This window comes from Vulpes vulpes, chromosome 2, assembly GCF_048418805.1.
Source record: "Vulpes vulpes isolate BD-2025 chromosome 2, VulVul3, whole genome shotgun sequence".
NCBI classification, from domain to species: Eukaryota; Metazoa; Chordata; class Mammalia; order Carnivora; family Canidae; genus Vulpes; species Vulpes vulpes.
Window position 1 is genome coordinate 25145553 of NC_132781.1, and position 10791 is coordinate 25156343.

General features: G+C 41.5%; 1 pseudogene; it reads left to right on the forward strand.

Annotated features, from left to right (window-relative positions):
- Window positions 1–9091: 9091 nt before the first annotated feature.
- LOC112918066 (prohibitin 1-like) lies at window positions 9092–10213 on the forward strand (annotated as a pseudogene).
- Window positions 10214–10791: the final 578 nt, after the last annotated feature.

Consider the following 10791-nt stretch of genomic DNA (forward strand, 5'->3'; position numbering starts at 1 on the left):
CTGCTTCTCCCTCTGCCTTCTCTCTCTGCCTCTCTCTGTGTGTCTCTCATGAATAAATAAATAAAATCTTTAAATAAAATAAAATTACATGGTATTTTTAATCCTTTTCCTGGGTAATGCAAAGACTTCGAAATACTTTTAATCTGTTTACTGCCTTTCCTGACTTATTTTACTTTCTTTTTCTTTCTTTCTTTCTTTCTTTCTTTCTTTCTTTCTTTCTTTCTTTCTTTCTTTTTTCTTTCTCTCTCTCTCTCTCTCTCTCTCTTTCTTTCTTTTTTTTGGTTCTATGGTATACAAAACAGTATTATTACTTTATGTAGTCAGTAATTACCTGGATTTACCCACTTATTTGCCATTTTGATTTCTCTTCAACCTTTCCTTATGACCTCCCACCTAGGACAGAGTGTTTGCTATTGTTCCTTTGCTAGTGACAAGTTCCTTCAAATGCTGTTCGTCTGAAAATGTTGTCTCACCTTCATCCTTGAATTTTTTTTTCTGGTGCGGAAGGTATTTCAATGTCTCTGGCTTCCCATGTATCCTCTGGGAAAGTCAGCTAGCAACCTCTTTTGAACGTAATCTTTTCTTCTCTGGCTGCTTTTAAAAGATTGGTCTCCTTTAATTTTCGGCATTTTTGCTTTGATGTCGTTCGGTGTGTATTTAACATTTCCCTGCCTGTGGCTTGTAGAACTTCTGGAAAGCATGCAATGAGGTCTCTCATTAGTTTTGAACGTTTTTAACCATCTTTTCTTCAAATATTACTCTACTCCATCCTCTCCTCCTATACTTGCTGCATCCTCTATATCCTTATTTCTTTCCAGTAATATTTTTCAGGAAGATTTTGTTTTTTTAAGTAATCTCTACATCCAACGTAGGGCTTGAACCCACAACCCTAAGATCAAGAGTCACATGCTCGGGGGGATCCCTGGATGGCTCAGCGATTGAGTATCTGCCTTTGGCCCAGGGCATGATCCCGGGATCTGTGATTGAGTCCCACATTGGGCAGGGAGCCTGCTTCTCTCTCAGCCTATGTCTCTGCCTCTCTCTTTGTGCCTCTCATGAATAAATATATAAAAATCTTTTTAAAAAAAGGGGGGGGGCAGCCCCAGTGGCACAGCGGTTTAGCACCGCCTGCAGCCCAGGGCGTGATCCTGGACACCCGGGATCGAGTCCCATGTCAGGCTCTCTGTATGGTGCCTGCTTCTCCCTCTGCCTGTGTCTCTGCCTCTCTCTCTCTGTTTCTATAAATAAATAAATAAAATCTTTTAAAAAAAAGAAATACTCAAATCATTAATTTACAATTCTCCAGCTTTGCAATACTACTAAGTTTACAATATGTCTGAGAATTCCAAATCTGAAGCCTCGTGTCTGGTTTGGTTTGAGCTGGGTGTTGCCTCATTTAAAAAATGTGATCTCCAGGACACCTGGGTGGCTCAGCGGTTTGGTGCCACTTTCAGTCCAGGGCGTGATCCTGGAGACATGGGATCGAGTCTCATGTCAGGCTCCCTGCATGGAGCCTGCTTCTTCTTCTGCCTGTGTCTCTGCCTCTCTCTCTGTTTCTCTCATGAATAAATAAATAAAATCTTTTAAAAAATGTGATCTCCATATGTGCTAAATATTGTCTTTACAAAATAGCTTGTGGAAATAATCTGAGATGTAGGCTGCCTCCAGAAATGACAGTTTATGTTTGGTTCTGCCGGACTCCGGGAGCATTGGCAAAATGTGATTGCCTCAGTTCAATTCCCAAGAGATGTTGGGCAGCCTAGCGGCCAAGCCTGTTTCAGCTTCACCCCTTTTCCTGGAGTAGTCCATTGAAGCTCCAAAGCAAAGAGAAGGGATTCTCCTGGAAACCCCAACCCTACCTCCACCAGTAGTGGATCTTGGGCTCTAATATTTATTCCCCTAATCATAAAAGGCTGAGAAAAGTATGCTCAGCCTCTCAGCTGCCCCCTTAGGAATTGGTAAACACATCAGAGGAAAAGCAACCTCATTCCTTAGCCTTCATTACCCATCGTCCAATCCTCCCCCTGTAATTCACTACCTTGGTAGCCATCTGAGTCCTTCAAGCAGACAGGTTTTTGGTTTTGCTTTTGGTTCAGTTTTTCCAGTTGTCAACAGTGGGAAAGTTGGTCTGAATTGCTCAGCCTGCTCGTACTGGAGGCAGAAGGCCCTCTTGCCCGTAAGGCTCTTAGATGAGCCAGTAGAGGAGGTGGAAACTCCATGAGACTGGTTTTGGACTCTTGCAGCAAGGATAGGGTATAGCTAATTTTAATTGAGCTCAAGAAAATAGAGTTGATATTATTTGTACTCCTAATAATATTGTGAAACAATTAATCATTATTACTATAGAATTACAGTCGATCCTGAAACAACAGGGATTATGCACACTGACTCCCCTGCCCATAACTCCTGCACCTTGAAAAATTCACGTATCTCTTTTGACTCCCCCAAAACTTAGTCTCCTGTTGATGTGTCTATGTCTACAGTCTATGTATTATGTTATATATGTATTCTTAAAGAATACCTAACCTCTTCTTTTTTTCTCTTCTGGTATTTTTTGTTGTTGTTAAGATTTTATTTATTTATTCATGAGAGACACACAGAGAGAGGCAGAGACACAGGCAGAGGAAGAAGCAGGCTCCATGCAGGAAGCCGGATGTGGACTCAATCCTGGGACTCAAAAAAAAAAAAAAAAAAAAAAAAAAAAAAATCCTGGGACTCCAGGATCACGCCCTGAGCCAAAGGCAGATGCTCAACCACTGAGCCAACCAGGCGTCCCACTTTTTTGGTATTTTTAAGCTCCAGTTTGTCTGCAAGTTTTTCAAATTGTGGCGGATCTCCAAAATATTTTCTAATATATTTATTGAGAAAAATCTGCATGTAAGTGGACCCACACAGTTTAAATCTGTGTTGTTCTATTTTGTCAATTGTATATAGTAATTCATAGTTATTATGTATATAACTTGAATGGGTTTCTGATACTTGCAACCCCAAATTCCCAACCATGGTATGCAAAAGCAGTGTGTATATACCACTTTTGCCTAAAATCTCACCAAAACTTATTTGGTTGTTAATAGGTATAAAATCCTATTTCAAAGTTATCTTTTAATTTTAATATTATTAACTTCCAGTGAGAACAAATATTTTCCTATGTGTTTGCCAGTAGATATATCTCTTCCTGGATCAGTCAATTTTTCATATTCTGTGTCCACTTATTAATTGGTGTCTTAAAGTTTTTTGCATTAGTGAAATAAGATTAAATTTTTACTCTCCTATTTGTTAGGAACCATTTCAGTAGTCCAATATTACTATTTTTATTTCAGTGGTGTGTTTCACTGAGTAGATATTTTATTTATTTTTTTAAAAGATTTTATTTATTTATTTATTTATTTATTTGACACAGAGAGAGAGATCCCAAGCAGAGGGAGCAGCAGGCAGGAGAGGGAGAGGAAGAAGCAGGCTCCCTACTCAGCAGGGAGGTAGACACAGGGCTCTAATCCAGGTCCCTGGGATCATGACCTGAGCCGAAGGCAGACAATTAACCAACTGAGCCCCCCAGGTACCTCCACTGTGTAGATATTTTGAGAGTTGTATGCGTGCTTAAGCATTTTGGTCTTCCCCTTTTATATGTTTCTAGGCTATAAAGTGTCATGGTTCACAAAGGGATTAGGGTGATAAAGAAACAGAAATGATGAGATTGCTTTCTTAGGCAAGAGGAAAATCCTAACTGGCTTCTGTCATCTGCTGAGACATGGGGACATCTGGACCATCCCTGCTAGAAGGTACAAGAGCCCCTCAGGGAAATGAGTATCACCATCTTCTGATTCAGGACTCCGGCCACTACTGCAGTTTCTGCATGGTCCCAAAGTTCTGCACCTGGCATAGGAGCACTGCTTGGCAGGGTTAAGTTATTTCACCTTACTTGAAGGGACAAGTTGCCACCAGCTGATCCAGATGACTGGCTCATTTCCTTATCTCTCACTGACTTCATAAATTGCATTTGGCAATTTCTTGAATGTTTTCCAAATTTGCTCCAACCAGAATAGCAGACTCGTAGGATTATAATTTTAAGCAGTCCCCACTTAGGGACACGAACAGTGTAGTTGCATCATTGTAGAACACTTGTAGTTACTGGATAAAAATTCAGCTGCTTAGTATTTTATTGGTAATCTCCTACCAAACAGTTCCTATTCGTGACTGCATCACAAATGCTGTCCCTAGCTGGAACCAGGTTCTGTAAATCAGAACTCCAAAGTTGAGAGAGGTCTGATCACATGGCCCAACCTGAGTAAGAGAAATAAAGACTAATTTTCTGCATGTGTGTCCACCCAGGTGTCCCCACAAAATTAATTCTTGATCACTGCAAAAAGTAAGAGAGAGTATAGGAATATGTTGATATAAGAACATCTTGATTAGTGGTACCTGGGTGTCTCAGTTGATTAAGCGTCTGCCTTCGGCTCAAGTCATGATCCCAGGGTCCTGGGATTGAGCCTTACATCACTATCTTTCTCAAATAAATAAAATCTTAAAAAAGAAAAAAGAACATGTTGATTGAAAAATTCCTCACTGTAATCTGATTATTCACATTGACTATAATTAACAACTTGGTGTATATCATTTCAGATATTTTTTCTGTGACTCTGTAACTACACACTTTAAATAGATATGTTGGTGGGCAGCCCGGGTGGTTCAGTGGTTTAGTGCCACCTTCAGCCCAGGGCATGATCCTGGAGACCTGGGATTGAGTCCCACATCGGGCTCCCTGTGTGGAGCCTGCTTCTCCCACTGCCTGTGTCTCTGCCTCTCTCTCTCTCTCTGTGTGTGTCTCATAAATAAATAATAAAATCCTAAAAAAAAAAAAAAAGACATGTTGGGCAGACTGGGTGTATCCAATCCAATAAGGTCTTAGTTTTTTTGGTTTTTGTTTTTTTTTAAATATCTTATTTATCCATGAGAGACACAGAGAGAGAAATTATCTATCATAAGTTATCATTATCTATCATAAATAAAAATAAATAAATAAATAAATCTTAAAAAAAAGAACTGTAACATACATTCCCAGACAACAGAAATATATAATTGAACTAATATTAACGTATATACTTTTTTAATAAACGGATTATCAAGTAATAAAACAAAAATTACCATAATAAAACAAATTATCAAGTATCTAAAAATTAGGTTACACAGCTCAGAAGGCATACGCAGGCCATCTCCTGCTTTTTGCAAGTTCATGTTATGCTACCTGGCTTTGATGAAAGACCTACATTAGTACTTACTCTTTTGTTAACGAAAAGAAATCCAAAGAGAATTTTTGCTTTTGTGAAAAAAGATGAAAAGCGAAAAAAAGGGTGAAAAGCAAAAAAAAGTGCTCTCCATGTGGTTTGCAAGCCCTCTGTAGAGAGGCGGCGCGCACCCTGAGCTGCCACGTGGCGCCACCAAGCATCTTTCCTGGGAACTACACTCAGCATCTCAACATCAAGCCAACGGAGCTTTGCACTGTCTGCGAGCACCTGTATTATCTCAATTTCTTTTGTGCATCCGTTAGCAAGATGTTCCTAAGGTATCAAAAAAGCCTAAGTGTAGTTTGGAGATCTGAGAACACTGAAAATTTTTCCGTATAAATTCATGGTAATTGCCTCTTTGCTTTGTACCATTTCAAAGCCTTATAAAAGGTCTCATAGGATCACTCTAGTTTCAAAGAGTGGGGGAAACCTGTTATATATTAGACTTCTGCTCAATTCATTGGTAGAAACTCACTTCCTTTTTTTAAAGGAGAGATTGGGAAGAAAAGAAAAAAATCACACTTCAAAAAAAGTGGTGAACAACTGATAGGTATATAAAAATTATGAGTTGTTCAGAAATTTTATAATTTAAAATTTGTTTTAGTTTCAATAACAAAGTATCACTGCCTTTTAAAAAATAGTTACTGGGGGATCCCTGGGTGGCGCAGCGGTTTGGCGCCTGCCTTTGGCCCAGGGCGCGATCCTGGAGACCCGGGATCGAATCCCACGTCAGGCTCCCGGTGCATGGAGCCTGCTTCTCCCTCTGCCTGTGTCTCTGCCTCTCTCTCTCACTGTGACTATCATAAATAAATAAAATAAAATTAAAAAATAAAAAATAAAATAAAATAAAAAATAGTTACTGGGATCCCTGGGTGGCGCAGCGGTTTGGCGCCTGCCTTTGGCCCAGGGCGCGATCCTGGAGATCCAGGATCGAATCCCACGTCGGGCTCCCGGTGCATGGAGCCTGCTTCTCCCTCTGCCTGTGTCTCTGCCTCTCTCTATCTCTCTGTGACTATCATAAATAAATAAAAATTAAAAAAATATATTTAAAAAAAATAAAAAATAAAAAATAGTTACTAAGTTAAAGGATATATTCTACATGTTCTGCACAAGACAAAAACAACCTTTTATTAAAAATATGAAGAGCCCTCTCATTTGTTTTCAGGCTTTCGCAGTTAAATTGCACGCCATATGCAAACAATCAATGAACTGTACAACTTTTTTCCGAAGACTTTACAGTTGTGCTTCTTTACAAAGCAGAGTTTCCAAATGGAGGTTTTCTTTTTTTAAAAAAAGATTTTTATTTATTTATTTGAGAGAGAGCACAAGCAGGGGGAAGGGCAGAGGGAGAGGGAGAAGTAGACTCCCCGCTGAGAAGGGAGCCAGACCTGGAGCTTGATCCCAGGACCCAGAGATCATGACCTGAGCCCAAGGCAGACACTTTACCAACTGAGCCACCCAGTGCCCCAAATGGAGGTTTTCTATTATAGCACAAAATGAGATTTATAGAAAGGCAAAAAAAAAAAAAAAAAAAAATCACTGTAAGACTTGGTTAAAATCCAACAAAAATCAGCGGTTGTATAAAGCTGACGGATGAGAGTGTTCATGGTTCCTAAGATTTTAATCTATAAGACACTAAAAATATATAAGTATTGTGCTGGGTATTTTGGTACTTAACCTCTATATTTTTTGGATGTTGGGCTGCCTAGCTGGTCAGTCGGTAGAGCATATGACTGTTGATCTGGGCATTTATGGGTTTCAGCCCCATGTTGGGTGTAGAGATGACTTAAAAATAAAAATCTTAAAACATTTTTTTTTTGTCTTGGTTGTTGATAAGATTCTGGCATGGGAATAGATTTAAAGAAGATTCACAACTCAAGATTGCATGATTTCAGGATTTTCCCAAGTATCCAGATAGGAACAGGAGACCAGGATCGCATGGGCCACCTTCAGAGTCTTTGCCATATCTGGTCTCACATGTCTTTGCCTGGGTATTCTATACTTTCATGTTGTTAATTGGAACCAGATCTCTTCTTTCATTATGTTTGACCCATTGTCACTGGCATTTAGAAAACTGCTTAGTGTAGCTTTTAGAAGTGTGGTCTGGGGATCCCTGGGTGGCGCAGCGGTTTGGCGCCTGCCTTTGGCCCAGGGCGCGATCCTGGAGACCTGGGATCGAATCCCACATCGGGCTCCCGGTGCATGGAGCCTGCTTCTTCCTCCGCCTGTGTCTCTGCCTCTCTCTCTCTCTGTGACTATCATAAATAAATAAAAATTAGAAGTGTGGTCTGGTTTCCTGCATCCATCACTGATTACACAAGTTACTTTTCCTGGGACGCCTGGGTGGCTCAGCGGTTGGGCATCTCCCTTTGGCCCGGGATCGAGTCCCACATCGGGCTCCCCACGTGGAGCCTGCTTCTCCCTCTACCTGTGTCTTTGTGTCTCTCATGAATAAATAAATAAAATCTTTTTTAAAAAAAGTTACTTTTCCTCTTGCAGCCTCAGCTAGGCACTGGGTAGAGTAATGCAACCTCTCTCATTATGTTGTTCTGCGAATTAAGTGCGATAATGCACACAAAGCTCTCAGCAGAGGTTTAGAACATAGTGAGTGGTTGGTCATTAGATGATAACTACAATAATTATTTTTATTTTTTATTAACTTTTTAAAAAGATTTTTATTTATTTATTCATGAGAGACACACACAGAGAGAGAGAGGCAGAGACATAGGCAGAGAGAGAATCAGGCTCCATATGAGGAGCCCAATGTGGAACTCCATCCCAGATCCCGGATCATGCCCTGAGCTGAAGGCAGATGCTCAACTGCTGAGCCACCCCGGTATCCCTTTATTAATTTTTTTCTTTAAAAGATTTTATTTTTAAGTAATCTCTACACCTATTGTGGGGATTGAATTTACAATCCCCAAATCAAGAGTTGCACACTCTACCAACTGAGCCAGCCAGGTGCCCCTCTAATTATTATTTTTGAGAAATATTTATTTTGCACCTAGCTACCTGCAACCTACTACAATATCACTATTTCCAACAGTTTTTCATTTAATACATTATAGTTTTTCAAGTATGCAATTATTTCATCTGTAAATAATGATACTTTTATTTCCCTTTCTGTCACACATCTTTTTTAACCCATAAGCTAATCTTACTGTGCTGATTAGGACTTTCATAACAATGTTAAATAATAGCAGTGGATATTCTTTTTTAAAAAAAGATTTTATTTATTTGAGAGAGAGAGAGAGTGAGCAGAGAGGCAGAGGGAGGGAGAAGCAGACTTCAAGATCCCAGGATCATGAACTGAGCCAAAGGCAGATGCTCAACTGGCTGAGCCACCCAGGTGCCCCAGCAGTAGGTACTCTTATCTTGTTCCTAGCTATAGTAGAATTTTCCAGTGTTTCACCATTAAACATTTACTGATTTTTTGTTTGAAATGTAAATCTTGGAACACCTGAGTGTGTCAGTTGGATAAACATCCTACTCTTGATCTCAGCTTAGGTCCTGATCTTAAGGTCATGAGTTCAAATCCCAAGTTGGGCTCCATGCTGGGCATGGAGCCTAGTTAAAATAAAATTTAAAAAATAAAATAAAATAAAATAAAATAAAATAAAATAAAATAAAATAAAAATGAAATGTAAATCTGTACCATGTTAAGAAAGGATACATCTGTTCTTAAAGGAGCCACTTATTTTTACCTGAGGAATTTTTTAAAATATTTTTTAAAAGACTTTATTTAGGCTGGGGAATTCATGTGGAGGTCAGAGTGGAAGCAGGTATGAGTGGGTCCAGCAGAAGGAGATATGGCTGTCAAAGTGTTTGGGTCCATTGGCAAGTGCAGCCCGGCCTTAGCTGTTGCAGGAGGAGTGGTGAACTCTGCCTTGTATAATGTGGATGCTGGCCACAGAGCTGTCATCTTTGACCGGTTCCGTGGAGTATAGGACATTGTGGTAGGAGAAGGGACTCACTTTCTCATCCCTTGGGTATAGAAACCTATTATCTTTGATTGCTGCTCTCGACCACGAAATGTACCAATAATCACTGGTAGCAAAGATTTACAGAATGTCAACATCACCCTGCGCATCCTTTTCCGACCAGTCACCAGCCAGCTTCCTCGCATCTTCACCAGCATTGGGGAGGACTATGATGAGCGGGTGCTACCGTCCATCACTACAGAGATCCTCAAGTCGATGGTGGTGAGTGACAGGGCCTCAGCCTGGAGCCTAGAGCCCAGACCCTAAGAGATAGGTGGCAGGAAGAGTGTGGCAGTGGGTAGGTTGGCATGTGGCATGCAGTACTTTTCCTGGCCTTTCTGCTTCGTCATCCTGACTGGCTCCTCTGCCCTTCTTTGGAACCAGGCTCGCTTTGATGCTGGAGAACTGATCACCCAGAGAGAGCTGGTCTCCAGACAGGTGAGCGATGAGCTTACAGAGCGAGCAGCAACCTTTGGGCTCATCCTGGATGATGTGTCTTTGATGCATCTGACCTTTGGGAAGGAGTTCACAGAAGCAGTAGAAGCCAAACAGGTGGCTCAGCAGGAAGCAGAGAGAGCCAGATTTGTGGTGGAAAAGGCTGAGCAGCAGAAGAAGGCGGCCGTCATCTCCGCTGAGGGCGACTCCAAGGCAGCTGAGCTGATTGCCAACTCGCTCGCCACAGCAGGCGACGGCCTCATCGAGCTGCGCAAGCTGGAGGCTGCAGAGGACATCGCGTACCAGCTGTCACGCTCTCGGAACATCACCTACCTGCCGGCTGGGCAGTCTGTGCTCCTGCAGCTGCCTCAGTGAGCCCTGCCTGGCCTGCCCGTCCTCGGGCCCCCACAGCCCTGACGACTCTTTATACCACCATCCTTCTGCCCCCACCCCAGAAATCACTGTGAGATTTCATGATTGGCTTAAAGTGAAGGAAATAAAAGTGAAATCACTTCAGATCTCTAAAAAAAAAAAAAAAATTAAAAAATAAAAAAAAATAAAACTAATTTTTTTTTTAAAGATTTTATTTATTGGGATCCCTGGGTGGCGCAGCGGTTTGGCGCCTGCCTTTGGCCCAGGGCGCGATCCTGGAGACCCGGGATCGAATCCCACATCAGGCTCCCGGTGCATGGAGCCTGCTTCTCCCTCCGCCTGTATCTCTGCCTCTCTCTCTCTCTCTGTGACTATCATAAATAAATAAAAAATTAAAAAAAAAATAAAGATTTTATTTATTCATGAGAGACACACACACAGAGAGAGAGAGGCAGAGACACAGGCAGAGGGAGAAGCAGGCTCCACGCAGGGAGTCCGACATGGAACTCGATCCCAGGTCTTCTCCAGGATCAGGACCTGGGCTGAAGGCGGCGCTAAACTGCTGAGCCACCCGGGCTGCCCAGATTTTATTTTATTTTGAGGGAGAGCATGTGTGCATGTGGAAGGTGGGGAGGAGCAGAGGGAGCAGAAGTGAGAGAACCTCCAGCAGATTCCATGCTGAACACAGAGCCCAACTTGGGCTCAATCCCAGGACCCTGAGA